At 43.0% G+C, this 15,742-nt stretch overlaps 1 protein-coding gene and 1 long non-coding RNA gene across 8 annotated transcripts in view; one reads left to right on the plus strand and one right to left on the minus strand.

Annotated features, from left to right (window-relative positions):
• The window catches only part of LOC111845701 (PHD finger protein 21B), a 60,613-nt gene that overhangs the window by 12,175 nt on the left and 32,696 nt on the right, over nt 1-15,742 (plus strand). The window lies entirely within an intron of this gene.
• LOC111845702 (uncharacterized) lies at nt 5,376-8,082 on the minus strand. The gene is made up of 3 exons (XR_002838698.2): nt 7,933-8,082; nt 7,271-7,422; nt 5,376-5,974 (listed from the first exon to the last, which is right to left on the minus strand). It is a non-coding gene; the product is annotated as an uncharacterized lncRNA (long non-coding RNA).

A 15,742-nucleotide genomic window follows, 5' to 3' on the forward strand; every position in this document is an offset into this window, starting at 1 on the left:
AGTGCAGCATGGTGACGATGTTGGCAAAGCTCTCGCGCTAAAGGCTTGTGGGGCCGGTGTGACAGTCTGGTTTACGCTCCAGATGAGCCTTCTCAGTGTAAACGGGAACACGTCTGTGTGTGGCGAACCCAGCACCTGCCGAGGTACCGACAGAACAGGCAGGTCCTCAAATGTGCCGTACGAAGGCTGCGGAATTTGCTGGAGAGTTTTGCATCTCCATCCCGTAGAGGTAGAAGAGTTCTTCGCCTCTTATTCTCTCTTCTGCGCCTGTGCTCTGGCATTCCCCCCCCCCCCCCCCCCCCACCCAGCCCCACCCCCACCCGAACACAGTCATGTACTCAGAGGCATATGCCGCACTTTGATTTCCATCTTCAAAAAGACTATGAAATTACCAGAATCATTTCAGATTTGGCGCAGCGTGGCCTCTTCTTTTCCTTCCCACTTTTTCGGGTGTGTATTTTTAGCGTGCTAACAAAGGCAGAGATGAAGGTTATTATTTTGTGTGGTTAGTCATGTGACGGGCAATTTCTTTCGAGATATGAAACGAAGCAGCTCCTTGTGGACCGAGTTCCTTCCGGGAGGAAATGGGAGGCTGATTGGGCCAGTGAACCACGTTCGTATCTGACCTGGTTTGGTCAGTTGAGGTCCACACCTTCTAGAATAAGCTGTTTTCTGGCCTGTTTACAAGTTCCAGTAGATGAATCATTTAACAGTTCATGAATAACGAGGCAGAGAACTTAGAAGATCTCGCGAATGACAGGTGACCTTCAGTGGAATCCCTCTCAGAGAGCCTCACTCAGGATCTTCCCATAATGCACCACGGCCACCAGCCAGCAGTCACCTAAGCTGCTCTCTGCAGACTCTAATTATGAGCACCAGGCACAATAAAGTCTCGTTAAAGGGGCGGCTAGCACCATCAGCCTCATTCAGAGGCTCCTTTAATGAACCACCTAGGTGCTGCGTATCGTAGCAACGCATTCGATCCCGTGCCGCTCTCCGGCTGCCTGAGAGTCATTCATTCTCCCATTTTGTCTGCTTGGCAGTTTCTCTTCCCGTTTCTGTTGGTGGGGCTGAAGTGCAATCCCACTTCACGCACAAGGGGAGCTTCCCTCGTGTCCCTGCACCAGTTTAACAAACCTATTTCATGCCTCTGATATTATACATGCACAGTACGACCTCAAAACCATAAACAGACCGCCATGCTAGTTCCTGTTTGGTTGAAATTTGTCTGTCCATTTTGATCCATCCATCGTGCCAGTGACGCACTCGGATCGCAAATTGTTTAGGGCCTCATATTCATACGTAAAAGCTATTAAGCATATTTTATTGTGGCGTTTTCCTTGCATAATAACTTCTGGATCATGCTAAGCACAAATGCTGGTTTTGAATAACGACATCGCAACGCTTTCTTATTTTTGACACAGGAAGTTTGCTCTCCTCAGGTCTTACATTAGTGCCTCAATCGGTTTCCTGTAAAAGCCTTTTGACTAAAATGCCACCTTTAACACAATGGTCATGTAATTTTTATTAAGCAGAGTAGACCTCAGGGTGGATAAATTGGTTTTATTGGTCTTATTTTTAGTGTAAACGCGTAAAATGGTTATTATTTTGCCCAGTTAGTCATGTGATGGAGACTTTTTTTGAATTACTAAGTGGCCCCTTGTAGATTTGGCTCCTAATGCTGCCTTTCCGGGAAAAAACAGGAGGCTAATTGGGGTGTTGAGTCATTCTTATAAGTAACCTGGTTCACTTGGTTGGGGTACAAACGACAAAGCCGGACCAAGAGACTGTAGATTAATTGTTTACTGGTTGATAGGGGTGTCGAGATACATTGAGGCATTGTGATGAACTGATTATTAAGGTGGGGATTCAATGCATTGATCCGCAACGTCAGAATCGAGTTTTGGGGTTACAATAAAGATACTCCTACTTTAGGGTTCTGTGCTGTCGTGTTCGTGTGTTGCAGGTAGGCGCACAAAGTAGTGGCCATGGCACTCAAATTTCCGAAACATAGAATGGCAGGGAAGGTCCATTAATGTTTATAACGTAAGTGCTTTTAACGCTTTTGGGAAACTCGCCCCTGTTTCGTAACATGGAGAAGTTGTTCTTTTTTGCAAGCTAGCTAGCGAAGTAATATTAGCTAAGTATAAAGTAGTGTTAGCCTTAAAAATGCACAACATTACCAGTATTCAAAGTCAGCATCACCGGAGATAAAGACACAGCACTGAAATAATGGAGATGATTGGGTTGGGCGATCGGCCATTTTCTGTAGGGGAGGAAGGGATTTCATCAGCTCATTCACCACTTAGAAGAGGTTTCAAAGTACCGACCCATGACATGTTTATAATTTATTATTAAATCTGGCCCACAGATCGATCTTTCGTTTTCCACGGAATAAAAGACCATGTAACTTCATTCTGCTAATCTGTGCAGGCAAGCTTGGCTAGTTTCACAACTGAGGACCCCCCCCCCCCCCCCACAATCAGATAGTGCTTCGTTTTAACTGTTTGTTTTTTATTCTGTACACTTTAACATTCCCTCCATGTTTAATACACAACCCTCCATGTTTAATAATAACAATAAAAAATTATGTTCTAAAATTCTACTTTCTTTGTATTCTATTAATAGTGTGTGACAAAGATCCCATATTTATGATTTTTTCCCCCCCTCCATGTTTAATAATAACAATAAAAATTTATGTTCTAAAATTCTACTTTCTTTGTATTCTATTAATAGTGTGTGACAAAGATCCCATATTTATGATTTTTTTCCCCACTGAAGTTAAAGGTTAAGGTTTGATTTTAGGTTATCAAAATAATCAAACAATTGATTCATCGAATTGAATTGTGACAGAAGTCAAAGAATTCTGATGCATCAAATTGTTCCCTCACTAATCGTAATTGAATCAAATCGCCTTGGGGCTAATGATTTACAGCCCACCGGCTGATTAATTGATGCTGCTTTTGATTAAGAGAGTAGGACAGAGCCGCCGAGGTCGACAGGTCCCTTGTAACTAGGACTCAGTGTGATGGCCCGTCCACAACCAGGCACTGTGCTACAAACCCTTTGGTGCCAGGTCCTGCGCCAGCCCGATTTGGCGCAATCCCAGGGTCCGCAGCAAACCGGCCAGAGAATCTCCCTCCCACCCCAGAAATGGTGGTAAAATTCAAGTCCACCATGAACCAACACAGCCTCTGAGACCTTCTTCTTCTATCATTAGATCCCACTTGTGGCAGGATACGTTTACTGCAGAAATTTCATTAAAAAACTATCTCCATTGAGGTCAGTTAGCCCAATAAGACTTGACTTCAAAGTTGTTTCTGTTCTCCATTGAAAATCATCTTACACGTCACCGAACCTACATCCACTTTCTGCTAAAGTCGCTTTAGCTATTAGCACGTTTATTTAAGTGGTAAAGAGAAGCTCAACGTGAAAGACTTAAGCCAGTGTGATGAAGCCCGACACTGAAGACACAATTGCGATGGATGTCTTTGCTTGTCCACTCGAGGCTGAGCTGCAGCTCAGAGTTTTTGTATATTAATGGGCTGCAGGCTGATTTTTTTATTCATTCTGATGCCAAATGAGTCGTCCTGATTAAGCATTAAGCAGGAGGGCTGCAGTGGGCTGGACACCTTATTTAGGAAGTGAGCAGCAGTTATTTTTTCCTTAGTCAGGTTTAGCCCTGATGAATCATCTGCCAGAGGGTCTCGGGTAGTCCCGCCGGGTCACATTAGTTGACCTGTTGGGTTATCGGGCCAAAACTGATCTGGCTGGTGTCGTCAGCGTGTGTGAAGAGGGCACCTCCTTTAAACTTTCTTACCTTGACTGCACTCACGGCTGGAGGAACACGACTCTTTACAGAGCAAATGGAAGTAAGAACAAGCTCAGGCCTGCTTTTTGTGCAATTAAATAATAAATCAAGTAAACTCAAGGAAGCTTTATTGCTGTACCATCCATATACAGGTATGAAGCAGCACTCCTGCGTTTCCTCCTGCCTATTCCCCCTCCCACGTCTCCTGCATCTCCTGCTGCCTATTCCCCTTCTGCGTCTCCTCCTGCCTTTTTCCTCCTCCTGTATCTCCTGCTGCCTATTCCCCTTCTGCGTCTCCTCCTTCCTTTTTCTCCTCCTGTATATCTCCTGCTGCCTATTCCCCTTCTGCGTCTCCTCCTGCCTTTTTCCTCCTCCTGTATCTCCTGCTGCCTATTCCCCTTCTGCGTCTCCTCCTGCCTTTTTCCTCCTCCTGTATCTCCTGCTGCCTATTCCCCTTCTGCGTCTCCTCCTGCCTTTTTCTCCTCCTGTATCTCCTGCTGCCTATTCCCCTTCTGCGTCTCCTCCTGCCTTTTTCCTCCTCCTGTATCTCCTGCTGCCTATTCCCCTTCTGCGTCTCCTCCTTGAAATATGCTTTCTCTGAACCCTTAGAAGTGAGTGTATTAGAGATATTGTTATTAAACTTCTACTCAGACTCCTTTGCACAGGTTTTTTTTTGCGATATATCTACAAAGTTTGACGCAAAAACCAATTAAATACTACAGATAAATGTAGAGAAAATGATTCTTATTTAAGAGAGAATGCTCACTCTGGTTCTTGGTGACCATTACCAGGCTTTTGGCCACAGATTCACTGGTGCTTGAATTATTTGGGGTGTATGAAACTTTTCAGGATCAGCTGGGGTCGAGTTTCCCTGTCCTTCTGTCCTAGTTTGGTACCTTCTGACCAGACTGGCACAACACAACATCCAGGTAGGGAAAAGCTCCTTAAAACATAACTGATGCAGTTTAAAATATCAGATTTATGCGATCAAGATTAATTAACCTTTTCTCTGATTTATGGCTGTAGGAAATCAGTTTATTGTGAAACTATATTCGCAGTGTTTCGAAACGTTGTTATCCAAGATGGCTCTTGGATCAGATTTTTTCGGGACTCTTCTTGTATTAATGAAGGTCATGAAAACTGACCTGACGCAGATTAAAGGGCCTATCGAGGCAGCAATCTCAGCTTTTTAATTCTGGGGTTTTTGGTTTATTCATGTTTCTTTTTATGAGTGAAAATCAAAAGGAAACAATGCTTGCCGCCGCCTTTCTATTTATGTGATTTATCTTGGAAATATAAAATTGCATTTTGAGTACAGAGTTGTGGAGAGGGGTTTCAGGTGCAGATGTATGCAGCTGAAATCAGACTTGGTCTGTACAACCGATCTGTTTCCTGCTGTAGAGGTATCCCAGTAACCGTATACGGGCGACCGGAGATACAGAGCGAACAAGAAGTTGAGACCTGTCCTCATCCCTTGTTTGGGCATGCACCAGTAGGGTCTGTCCCAGTTTAGTAAATGGAGTCCCCAGATTCCATAAAAGAGCGGCTTTTGGGGAGTCAGAAAGGTGGACAACTCTTTAACATTTATTTCCCAGCAGGCACCTGCCACCCTCCATCGAGGGTCTGTTAAATTGAGACCCTCCAACAAAAATGTACCAAAAAATCACTGTCGGGGCATGTTTCTCTTTTCCTTTCCGTCTTTTCCTGACCTGTAATGGTGTTTCGTGTTGACACGGTCTGCATCTCGTCCTGTCAGCCACGCCTCCCAAATCCTATAAAAGCACTTACAATATCGTGTTGTTACTCCGAGCCTGTCAACATAGCATGACTCTACATACACTCTTTACTTACAGAGGTCGACCAAAAAAGGTGCTATTTGCTATGAAAGTGTGGTGAACTTTCATTCATCGGGATGACATCACACTCTTATGGGCATCATAAGTATGATTTTCAAGATTGTGTTTGCTTGCTTTGTGTTTTTTTTTTTTTTTACTTTGGGAAAAAGGAGGCTTTTCTTGGAGCAGCAGACCTGTGCTTCTTCATGTCATCCTGCACACTCAGGACTGGTTTAGGTGATCTAAAGTAATGCCTTTTTTAGCTGGAAAGGAGAATGATTCCTGGAAATCAATTTCAGTCAGGGCCTTTAAACATCGCTTTGGAAACCTGTCAGGTCAAAACAGAGGCAGAAAGATGAGTATGAGTATTAATGAAAATGAGTGAAATCTTAATGATCTTTCCACGCTGTTATTTAGTAGTGGAAACTTTTGTGTTTTCACTCATTACAGGGGGAATAAAATCATTCAGAATGACAGTTATGGCCAACCTGGGATTTTAATGAACCAAAACTCAACAAAAAGGAGATAGAAGGCATAAGGTGTACTAAGTACTTTTACCAGCAAGGTTCACTGAACCACAGCATGGATTAATTGGCTTTTTTTTTTGGCGGAGATCTACTCAGAACTCAGTGATTGGGTAATGGAGGTGCACAGCTTAAGTAGAGCGCCCCCAGGTGGGGATAATCATTACTTAATTGATTGACATCACCATTCTTGTGACTCCACAGGAGTGGATCGGTGAATTTTGCAAGTAGGGCATTCCTTCATGGCCTAGTGTTTACTTTCACCCGTGAAGGAGACTTTGAGGGGAACCAGCTGAGGCGATTAAACACGACGTTGTTCAAAGGCAGCCATGGCGTTTGAAGACATACTGCGACGGCACCTGATCACAATCACAGAGGCTGTCCTTTTCTGGTGTTCAGCGTAAGCGAAGAACTTTTTGTGAGAGTAAACATTTTTTGCTCCTTACTTCTGGCCGATTAGCATATTCCTTTTTTTTGTGGCAGACATGTTAATTTTCTTGAATTTTCCTAACTTTGAATAATGGACACTTTGAAGTGCCCAGCAAGTACCTTAGAAGTGCTTAATTCACACTATGTTATACTTGAAAGGCTTGGTACTCTGAAGGAGACAGTGTACTTAAGGTGAAATGAAACTAACAAACATTAAAGCTTGTGTCTGTTAACCTGACACATGCGTCAGCTTTTGCTGGCTGGGAGAGAGACGGGGATTCAGCTCTGTGGTGTTTTTATTTTCCTTTGTGCCGAACAGGCTATAAATATTGTGTTAATTGTTTCATCCATTTTCTTGTATTAACAATTTAATTGTTAACCAAAAAACAACGATGGCTAGCATTTTGCCCAGCTATTTGCTAGCTTTGCTTTGTGTTTGACAGAAGACGCCATTGTGCAGCAGCTTCAAATCGCTGTTAATTAACACGCTCAGGCTCCGAGCTGTGTGTTCGCGTTTCTTCGGATTATGGGAGTCCCCTGAGAGAACGGAAAAATTAGCACCGTCTGCACCTTTACCCGATAAAACATTTTGTGTCATTTTTAAAAATGAAAAGGTTAAAGCATAGATTTGTTTGTTTGTGTTTTGAGCAGTAACATTATGCAAATCATACCTTCTGGAATATAACTTTTGCCCTCATGCAGCAGACGCACCCCCCTTTGAGGATCTCATGCCCCGCCCACCGGTGCTGGAAGGGTAGTGTTTTGTGACAATCTGCTTTGCTGCATGCTGATTGGATCACCTTGTGCTCCTTACATTCAGCACCTGAAGCAGATTCTGTGATTATACCAGTATCACTCTTTTCTTACTATATATCACACAATAGCAAACTATATTATTACTGGAGTATACCATGCTCAACTATTTAGTACAGTAATCAGTGCTACATAGTTTTAATAGGATTATACTATTATGTGGTATGTTATGTTATGCTATTCTGTACTATCACCACTGTTAGTTTTGCACTTATACTGCAGCATATACTAAGCTATGCTGTGGTATGCTATGCTATACTATCACTGCTGTAAGATCTGTAATACTAAACATAAGGTTGATAAATATTGTAATACTAATTTATAATATGCTACACTGTATTATACTATACTGCACTACACAGTACTATACGACACTATACTGTGATATGGTATACTATACTACACTATGTCATACTATACTATGCCATGTTACTCTATCTCTAGTATAGTATCACAGCAGTTAGCTTTATAACATCTGGTGCTATTATGGTGCCAGTAAATGTTTGCTAAAGGCTCCTACCCCGTCTTTGAGCTGTGAGGTGGGGTTCCGGTGGCCCCTGCTGTGCTCCCAGCATGCTTCGGCCTGGAGCAGTGTGCATGGGGCCCCAGCTCTTTCTCCCGACGCCAAGGCTTGGTGCCCCAAGGCAGCTTGTGTCGCCTGCGACCTCCGCTCCAGTGAGAGCAGAGCTATTAATAATAGTTTCGGCGCTCGTCGGCATAGGGGAGGGAAAGTGACACGTGCCGCAAACCAAATGCTGCCGGCTGCCGCGCTTAAAGGCATAGAGTCCTCGCTAACACACCCTGCAAGGCAGGCACACTTTGGCTGGACTTGCCAGGCCTGAGGCCTACTTTCTTAAGCTTTGGCGCTAGCAGTTATGTTATTTCTGGAAAACACCCCTCCCTCCGCAATATTCCTGGAGGGGGTAAACAGCATGTCTGAATTTTACGCCAATGACCGTTAAACAGTCGATAAAAAGATGTGAAGCCTCCTGATTTACGCGACACGAGGTAAATCAGTGATTATCGAGGCGCATACATAAACAGAAATGAAACAGTGTGCCGGCTGAATGCGGGACACAGGCATATGATTAGTGTTTGTGTCTCTGGCATGAATGGCGTCGGAAATGGAACCTTGTGGAGTCTGGACGCGTTTTTCCCGCAGATGGCCGAAGTGGGAACCGAATAACTCCGGGAGATAAACTCTACTCAGCGCGACGGAAAACGTCTCCTGTGGAGAAGCCACGTCGAGATGAAGGCGGCCCGGCTCCGTGGCGAATCGGCTGGCGACGTGTATTATTTCGAGCGCTCAAAGACACGTCGAACGAGGAAGCGGCGGGAAGGGCTTAGATTCACTAAAAGAAATCCTGTTTTCTTCAAAGGGTAATATAATCCCCTGTAGCTCAACGAAAACCCATAAGCCTCACTTTCAGCGGCGCTGTTACCTCGGCCCCTTTTGGTGGGTTATGCAGTCCGAGGAAGGATCGGTCCATGTTTGGTGCCCAGGTGCTATGGCGATGCCCCACAGGAAGTCCAGCTATCACTCGCTAGCCAAGAGTGTGATGCTATATCCTGTAACCTACAGTATATTGCTCTCTGAAGGGATCTTAGGCATAGGAGTTGGCCCTCATTTGCTCTTTTTTCGTCCCAGTCATCTTCCTCCTGCTGAAGATCAAGGGTTTCAGTGGTGGCACGTTCAACACAAGCGACAAGATAATGTAGACGAGATGGGGAAAGAACACTAAGTAATGAGTATTATGATGCTCCTCGCATCGATTTACGATGTTTCGACTTTTCAATGGTGAGATAGAGATGCACATTCAGTTGTCACCCATCTTTTAATTGTGATCTCTTCCCGGGCTAGCGATATGATGTGCGATACTTTCTACTGATGCCGGTCAGTGGTAGCATCCATCCAGTCACGCTTATAGTATCTGTGGCGATCATGAGTGTAAACATCTCATATAGTATCTAACGACGTATCCTGTTTTTTTCTGTGTGATTTCTCGTGCCACATTCATATTTGATGATATTTTCAATTTAGGATGGCTTCGAAAAAATAAAAATGCCTAAAGTCTTATGTTTTATTTGGTTACTTATGGTTAATGAACATAAAGATGAGGAGCATCTATTTTTCTGGGGAAGTTGCTGGTCTCTTTGGCTTTGGCTCTCTTTTGGCTGCAGTGTCCTTGGCCTCTTAAGGGGTTGTGTTGGTGGTGTCTAGGCATGGCCTTCATGTTTCCATGCTCCGTTCAGCGCTGATGGATGCCACCACCCCCCCTCGGTGACCCTGGCACCCCAAGTTGATCCAGACCTGAGGATCTTCCAGCCAAGGTCATCAGTGAGCCAGTCCCCAAAGTGACATGTGCGGGCAAAAAAATTGCCCTGAATAAGACGACATACATGATCATATTCATATTCATATACAGATCTCTGTGTTTTTTTGTCCAGTGGTGGCTGCCAGTTGGTTTAAGTGACTTTACATGAGCCAGGTCTGTAGACCAGAGAGGGGAAGAGTTACCAGCAAAATCTCCAAAAATCCATTATTTTAGGAGTGTGAAAAAATGCATTTTCTTATAAAGTAGATTAGATGTCAGACACTATCAGTAGATAGAGGAGAAAGGTCATGTTCCATCTGTAGTAAGTCACAATTGTCAAAAAGTGGAAATACTTGGTTTTCTTTGGACAACCACGATATACAACTTGCCAGAGTGAGCCACTCCCGCGAACGGTAATGAACTCTGTTAGTTGATGTCGAAATGCCATCGGGTCACGCTGTGTTACGAGCTCCCCTAAGATCCACGTACAATGTGCCGTAATTTTAATCAGCCCGTCTGGCACAGCTGAGGGTTAACTTGTTCGCTGCAGGCTATAGAGACAGTGCCCGTCTGGGCCTCGTTGCCTTCTGGCTGCGGCCTGCATATCACGTTCTGTCTTTGTCAGAAGAAGCAGGCAGAGAATGGTCATGCCAGGGACCTTTAGCTGACCCTGTTTGGTATGTATTTGCAAGGGCTGGTCACTCTCTGCAGCGTCGCTGTAGCTATTTAAATCCTTTTTGTCTCCTATGTAATCACACACACACACACACAGATTAGTATCTATATCCTCCTGAGACCCGAGGAAAAAAGTGTCCTTCAATTTTAGGTTATTTGTCTTTGGAGGAAATAAGACAACTTACAATTTAGATTTTTTCAAATTTATTTTTATTTTTAATTTCACAGCATGTCCTCTTTAGTGTACAACAGGAATAAATACGTTTCCTTACATGAGTGAAAAGATAGATGCAAAAATAAAATGTCCACTACAATGGACATAAATGAATGGGTGGGGTCTCAGGAGGATATATTTGTGGGGACCGTTCAAAACCCCAGTCCCAACTATGACAACCTTAACCCCAATCCTGCCCAAACCTTAACCATAAACAACCAAACAAAATACAGACACTCCTCTACTTACGAATGAGACACGTTCCGAGCAGCCGTTCGTAATTTGAAATGTTCTTACGTCGTTATTCAACATCATTTTAAGGATATACGCAAGTACAAAGAACTTGGATGCTGGGAGTATGTGCGTTACGCTGCTGTGTGGCGGGAGTAGCGGCCAGAAGTCAAACTAGGTGGAATTGGTGCGCAGGAAAAAAATTCATGTTGCGGACAGGAAATGGGAGCCCAAGGAACACATTTTGGACTTACAGTCCTCTTCGTTTGTATGTCTGAAAGTTCGTAAGTTGAAAGTTCATAAGCAGAGGTGCGTCTGTACAAGACTTTTGGCATGTTTAGTTTTTTGATTGGAATCACAGATATTTGTAAAATTGAGTTTGCACTTGTGGTGACCGAAAAAAATGTCCCGACAAGGACAAAATAACAGGTTGTATCACATTGAGGAAACTGCCATACTTCAGTGTCATTGGGATGGGCTTTTGGTACTTCAGCTTCCAGTTGAGTACCAGTACCAAAATTGCTAAACCAACTGGGATACTTCCTTGGTACTTTGGGGTGGGACTTTTTTTGTCAATTGGTTATGCGAATAGCCTGCCTCTGAAATACAATACACACGCTGCCTTGAAAACAGTTGTGAACAGAGAAAACAATAATTAATAAAGTAATATAGTGATCTGGTTGAAAGAACCGATACAACAAAAAAATCAGAATGGCATGTCAAGAAATAAAAAAAAATGTATATAGCATATAGCATACTGTCCTAGCAACGTGATTTTGTTGTAAAACATATTGGGGTATTTAAAACATAAAATTTCTCACAAACTCCTCTTCGAGTGATTTAAACGGCGAGTATGAAAATGATTATTATGGTTTTAGAATACGCCCGCAGCGATCATGCAAAAGCAGCGGAGGTAAACTTTAAACAGATTTTTAAACATATATTAGATAATCTATCAACGGAATAATAATTGAAATGGCAAAGTCTGCTAAGTTTTTTTTCCTATGACATAGTAACAGAGTAAAAATATTTTCGTGAGCCGCTGTGCTAAAATGTCCGTATGGAAATGACAGTAAGAAAAAGCCTGATTTTATACAGCTGACTAGCAATGTAAGAATTGCATGTGCATAAAATGCGATATTGGTATTAACATTGCACTTCATTCAGCCGTGTTGGAGTAATATCGCATGTTGTCCAGTCCTACAACAGGCATTTTTCGAATTCATTACAAAATTCTCCACCTTGAGCTGTGATATCAATCGGCACTGCTACCAGTTTTTATGCCAATGGAAAACCAACACCTTGATGTATCATACTTTTAGTACTTTCTTGAAGTACCAAAAGTACGGTATCTTGTGCGGTAAAAATCTCACAATAAATCTCATAAAGATCAGTAGGATCTAAAAAACAAATCTCTGCAGCGGCTTTATGAAACCACATGTTACTTCTCCAAAAATAATTTCAGAAAATATAAAGACTCTTCTGTTCATGTAGCTAATGAAAGACTAAAAATCTGGAGAAGCTACATTTCCTAATGGGTAATCTGACAGATTAACTTTGAATCAAAAATATTTCAAACCTTTTTGGACTATAGTCACTTTACTGTCTACGTTGATGCATGTCCTTATGTTTTTAAAAAATTAAATCTTAAATCTAACCCTAACTGACAGCAATGCATGCTCTGTGTAGGTTGATTAATTCCCTAATAAAGCATAAAAAGGTTCCACTTGCTGTGCCACCCCCCCCAGTGGGGCTTTGTTAAGTAATTGGACTGGTAATAATATGCTCAGTCGGAAGGCCATCCCGTAGGCTTAGCCACAGAGGGGGTCGGGTGCCCTTGTCCACATGCCAGCGCCTCCGCATCTCCAGTGTTGTAAAAGTGGCCCTCAAGATGGCAGGATTTCAGACAGGGTGCATGTGGAGGCTCTGCTCCTTAGGCCAGTTGTTTCAAAGATATAACCAAAGCATGGTGGAGGGCAGTGTGCGACTTAGTGGGGTAGAACTCTGTGCCCATGATCGGAAGGTCGCTGGTTCAAATTCTGTGGCCAACAAACTGACCGCTGTTGGGCCCTCGAGCAAAGCCCTTAACCCCCGATCGCTGCAGTACCGTGTGTGGCCTGACCCTCCGCCATGCTCCTTTTTAGCAGTCTGTGTCTCATGGAGAACAAGATGGAGTAGGCAAAAAGCCTTTTTTTTTAAAAAATACATTGTTACTTTTCTATTCTATGTATCCAGCTCAGATGAAAGAGAATATCAGAAACATGCTGCTCTTATATTATACTTCATTAGACTTCATTTGACAGTTTGAGCCATTTGGATGTTTGTACTATATCCTAAGCATAGTATTAAGTTTTGCTTATTCATTAAACTGTTCTTAATATCAGATTACTGTACCTGTTATTGTACAGTATGTACTATTACATTCTGTGTACTGTATTGGTGGAGTGGAGAGGCAGGTATGGAGGTTGGGCAAGAGGCCAGCAGAGTAACAGCAGAAACAGTAGAGTAACAACACAGCAAAATAGTAAAACAACTGAGCTACGATACAGCAGCGTAACAGCACAGCAAAATAGTAACATGAAAGAGTAATGGTACAACAGAATAAAAATACAACAAAATAGAAACACAACAGGGTATCTACAACGGAGTAACAACACAACAAAATAGTAACACAACAGAGTAAAGAGAGAGCAGAGTGACGGCACAGCAAAATAGTAACACAACAGAGTCATATACAGAAGATTAACAACACTGAAAAATAGTAACATGACGATACAGCACAGTAACAGCACAGCAGAAAGGCATTCGGCGCCTTTTGTTTTGCAGAAAAGAGATTAAATGACATGGCCTGTTACAAGTCTCATTTTTCTTGCAAGTAACTGAAATATTGCATTTCAGTGTCTGTTAAGTAAATCCAGATTGCAGATTTGCTTCTGCAAACACACGTCTGCCAAGCATTTAACTTTTAAACCTGGAGCTCGTGCAACTCCGCACAACATTCTGAAGACGCAGTTGTCTGTGGGACGCCCCCAACGCTGGCTGGGACATGAGGCTGGGAGAGCATTTGCTCATTTCAGTACTTCCTATTATAAGTAAAAAAAAAAAACATCTCCTAGGACTGTCACTAGACTGAACGCAGAATAAAATCATAATGACAGTCTGAGTCTTTTTATTTTTCCAAGAGTCCTCCCCAGACTGATATATTGAGCTGTGACCCCCCCAACACCGAGTGATGAAAATTATATTAAAAAATTCCAGTTGCCACTGCTTTCTCTAGGATGTTGGATCCTTGAGTCAGCAATGCTAAATGCCTGGGTAAATACCAAGCTGAAATACAGGGCCAAAGTATGAAACCGTAACATGGATGAAAATGTCAGCTGACACCAATGAAGAGGCACTAACGAAGGGGTTCTCTGTTCTAAGCAATTGCAGTGATTGATTTTGGAATTTGTTGTGTCACATTCACTGTGTGGGGAAGGCTGTCTTTGTGTCTCAGCAAAAGGAAGCAGGTGGGCCACTGATTAACTATTTTAAAAGACATGCTGCCTTTGGTTCATATTGCAATAAGAAACCCATTCTTACATTATTCCCAAATTACCTGAGATTGGACTTGAAAAACCTGTACAAAAAAGAATAACAACATGAACTAGCTGGATTTGCCATATGAAAATTCTGTGATAAAGCTTTAAAGGATAGATTTCTTTCTTTTTTAAGTGAAAATGAAACATTCTTACTATTCTGTCATTTCATTCGCTCTTAGAAATCTGGATGTTTCCAAAAGAATAGTGGTTCCCTTGTTCCCAGATACTGTACTGCGGTGTGCATTTATGCGTGTTATAACTGCTGTTTTCTGTCCAGCTGAAAGGGTTTTTTTAGGACATAGAACGTAATTTGTGTAAGATATGGCTTGCATGTGTCAAAGAAAATTGCGTCCGTGTGCCGTAATGAAATGGCAATTTGGCTAGCGATGGCCCTGAGAGATGGTTTCAGCGGTTAGGACTCAAAAGACAATCATCTGCCATGTCCGCTGAGGTAAAAACACACTGGCTCCTATCCTTCTCCTCGGATTTGGGCTCAGTGGCGCCCCCTGGATTCTGAACAAAATCCACCTACAAACCCACCAGAATCTCGGCACCTTTCAGCCGACACCATACAGACACATACTGCCTCAGTAAGTCTGCAGAAATTAAGCGTTTTCAGCACCGAATTTAAACTAAACTAAATGCACTTATGTACATCTACTGTTTGTATATACTAATAACATATAAGTGTGTAGATCTCCGGGTAATATTCATAAGAATACTTATTGCCAGTGGTTTTAAAAGAAAAGTGAGTTGACTTTTTCACTTGTTCGTTTTCCCTTACTCCTATATTTCTGGAGGTGACGGTTACGTGAGAAAATGGGAAAAAGCCCTCGGCCCATTTTCCACACCTTCCGCTCTGTAAATTGGGTGAATGACACCCTGGAAGGTCGTTCGAGAGCGACGTCAGTCGTCACAGAGACATGGTTCTCGCCATCTCCATCGTGTTGAGGTATTGAAATCTTGGGCTACCCCTCCCATTCGTCCCATAATGTTCGTAGGTACCCCTGCTAACCCCCCCCCCCCCCTCCCCCCAAAAGAAAGGAGATTCAGACGGCATGTGAACGCTGTCCCCCAGCATGGTGGGGAACTGGGTGGACGGGGTCCCTACGTGGCCCCCTGGATCGGTGAGGAGAGCCCCAGAAGAGCCCAGTGGGCACAACAGATGTGAGCGTCACTGAATCACTGTTTTATGGGAATCCTCAAAGCTTGTAAAGAATGCGCGATCGGCGACTTAATCCGCAGCATTAACATACTGCATAAAGCCCAGTGTCAGTATTTAATAACCTTTCTCTCCTACTCTACATCTGTTAC

The sequence above is a fragment of the Paramormyrops kingsleyae genome, chromosome 3 (assembly GCF_048594095.1).
Source record: "Paramormyrops kingsleyae isolate MSU_618 chromosome 3, PKINGS_0.4, whole genome shotgun sequence".
NCBI lineage: Eukaryota > Metazoa > Chordata > Actinopteri > Osteoglossiformes > Mormyridae > Paramormyrops > Paramormyrops kingsleyae.